The sequence below is a fragment of the Nansenia antarctica genome (assembly GCF_963989245.1).
Source record: "Nansenia antarctica genome assembly, chromosome: 8".
Classification (NCBI taxonomy): domain Eukaryota; kingdom Metazoa; phylum Chordata; class Actinopteri; order Argentiniformes; family Microstomatidae; genus Nansenia; species Nansenia antarctica.
The window spans coordinates 59,263,794-59,266,845 of NC_137678.1; the positions used below are offsets into that span (position 1 = coordinate 59,263,794).

The 3,052-nt window shown below is 40.6% G+C and overlaps 1 long non-coding RNA gene across 1 annotated transcript; it reads left to right on the forward strand.

The window, feature by feature from the left end:
- Window positions 1-359: 359 nt before the first annotated feature.
- Window positions 360-1,616, forward strand: LOC308164609. The gene is made up of 6 exons (XR_013937647.1): window positions 360-422; window positions 505-555; window positions 864-908; window positions 992-1,056; window positions 1,178-1,295; window positions 1,503-1,616. It is a non-coding gene; the product is annotated as an uncharacterized lncRNA (long non-coding RNA).
- The last annotated feature ends 1,436 nt before the right edge of the window (window positions 1,617-3,052 follow it).

A 3,052-nucleotide genomic window follows, 5' to 3' on the forward strand; every position in this document is an offset into this window, starting at 1 on the left:
GCCACACCAGAAAGAAATTTTCTTTCTAGATTCGCAGTATTTCAAAACTCCAAGGGGATTCACCTCTGAAGCCTACAGAACACTATTAAGGTTGCCCCAAATATTTTTTGCTCTGGCAGTCACGTTCCCCTGACCTGCCTGGCGGTCTCCTGACCTGCCTATGATGACACATTTCCAACACAACGAAAGAGAGACACAGAGAAATCCTCCTCATTTAACTTTTGCAAATAAGCATGATCGACCGACTTGCATGATGTGAAGTGGTTCTGAAGCAGCAGTGGTACGAATGTTGTTCCTTTTTTCTCTCCTGTAGGAGGTGTGTACTTCTTTGTTTGACTTAGTTTTGTTCTTGGTTGCCCAGGGGTGTTGCTGAGAAAATTGTTGCGGGATCCTGGACAGAGAAGACTGGTCTGGATTTGGAGGTATTGTTTGAATGTTACTATCATATTATAGCTATAGTCATAATTACCTACTATTCTCTAACTGTAACTTTTCTTCGTACAGGGGCTTCCGAGGCAGACCAGTGGCAATGACTGTGGTGTCTTCATGATAATGGTGAGTTATGGTAATCCCACCAAGTGATATGGCACACTTGATTGTTCCTTAAAACTATCAAAAAATGTGTAAATGTATGTAACAATGACTGACCACCACTTAGACCTGACCAACATTCTGTTTGTGCATTTGCAAATAAAAAGCTGTGCAATAAAAGGTATTAAGGAACATTCATGTGTGCAGACCTCTCGTATCACTTTCCTATGGAGTTATCAGCCATGTACATTTCATTGGATGTGTGTGACTACCTTCTCACTGAGTTATAAGCTCACATGGTAATCTTGTCTTTGTGTCTTTTCTCATTACAGTATGCCTGGTATTTCGCCATGGAGGCTACCTTTGACTTCAGCATTGTAAGTATTAAGAAAACAAGAACCCATTATATCAATATGCTATAAGACTTTGAATGCAAATTGAGTAACTGCTCTTTCTTTAGGATGACATGTCTCTCCTGAGAAGGTGGTGGTGTATTGTCCTGGTGGAAAACCTTGGGCTGGAAGGGTATGCTGCAGTGCTACAAAAATAATAATTGTATTTGTACATTTATTATCAAGAGGATTTTGGGGTAACACCTGGCCCTACAATTCAACCTTCCGGTGAAGAGAATGTGTGTTAATTTCAGATTTGGAAGGAAGTTTGCTCACTTTAGTGAGGAAGGCAGAGCGACCCTTCACGACAGTGCCCCACCTGTATTCAGGACCTATTCAAGTCTTAAAAGGAGGCATGCAAGCAACACCATGGTCAGTGCATCTCTCACTAAGTATCTATGACCGTGTGCCTGTTTCTGAATGGGCTACTGCTCCTAAAACACATACTCCATGCAACTTTATGGCACATGCAATATGTTTAGTGGTACTGTGTCATTCTGAATCCAGCCTGGATCTCTTTTTGAAGTAGTTAACCCTTTCATATAAAACATACTGGCAATAATGGTGGACTCTGTACAGATGCCACTGGACACTGACGAGGACCACGCGTACTTCAAGAGGCCTTACAGCTTTCCTCCTAAAGAATTGGTTAGTGTGAATGAAGTTTATTGCATACAAACATACTATCCACCATTCACAGCTGTACACATAGTCATGCTTATGTGTGTATCCATTTAGGAAAGTGATGTTACCATGGACAAAGATGTCAGAAGCCTGGATAGTGAATCTTTGCCTCATTGGATGTTTCCAGTTGCAGGGCTTTGTGTTTAGAAAACAAACAGACAGAAACAAACTGAAGTTGCTATAGATGTGGTCATTTGCTGCCATTGTAAGGGCAGGCCTGTAATCTCGCCCGGCAGGAAACCAGAACAAATTTGGTTGTGTAGCCCCTCCAATGGTGACATTAGTGTAAATCATCTACATTTTACTATAACTGGTAAACGTGTGGCTTTAATCACTTCATGACACAGGCAACAGTCCACGCCATTGCAGCTGTAAACTGTGTTTCCAATGAGAAAGCCATGGAAATGTATACATGTGGACCACAGTATGACTTGAGGTAAGCTGGAAACATGAGGAGAGTGCTAATACAATTTCCATGACAGTTTGCAACCACTGATGAATGTGAGTTTCTTAAATTATTTATTAATCACTTCTTTATAACATTTTGTCTCAACAGTGAGAAGCAGCTATAGCGCATCTCACAAGATGCGACTCAATGCGCTTCAATCAAGACATCAAGTGCTCTTTCAACATTGTCTCTATGGTCTTTCAGCTTCCTTTTCTGTTCTTTGCTCAAATGTTCGACCATATAATGGTGAGATACAAATAAAACTTTAATTGATTTGATCCCTTGTACACTTTTTTGGGCATTTGTGTTGCAACACACCTGTACATTCTGCACTCTACCCTGTTAGGCCCTTATTTTACTCTAGACAGAAGGGTTGTAACACTTGTTATTAATTCCATTTGGTATACCTCATAAACTTTCTTGCATTTCTGGTGTTTGCATTTTACATATTCTAAATATATGCTATCTACATTGACTCATCAGAAAGTAAAGACTAATTCACAGAGTGTATGAAGATTCCAGTAAGGGTTTTGTGAAGGAGCCCTAGTGCTGTTGACTCATCAGAAATAGAATGTTTTATTTAGCTCATCAGTGGGCACTCAGCACCATGGACACCTCCAGCCCATTACCTTGCACCACGGTTCCTGCCCTGCTCCATGGATTACAACGATGATAAACGATCGCCTGACCCTTGCCTGACTCCACCAAGTCCTTTGCCTGACCCCTCAAACCTGTTTGACCTAATAAAGTCCCACACCTGGGGTCATTGACATTCATTTATTTATATACAGTTAGGTCTGGAAGTATTTGGACAGTGACACAATTTCCATAATTTGGGCTCTGTATGCCACCACAAAGGATTTGAAATGAAACAATCAAGATGTAATTGAAGTGCATACTTTCAGCTTTAATTCAAGGGGTTGAACAAAAATATTGTATGAAACGTTTAGGAATTGCAAACATTTTTATACACAGTCCCCTATTTTCAGGAGCTCAA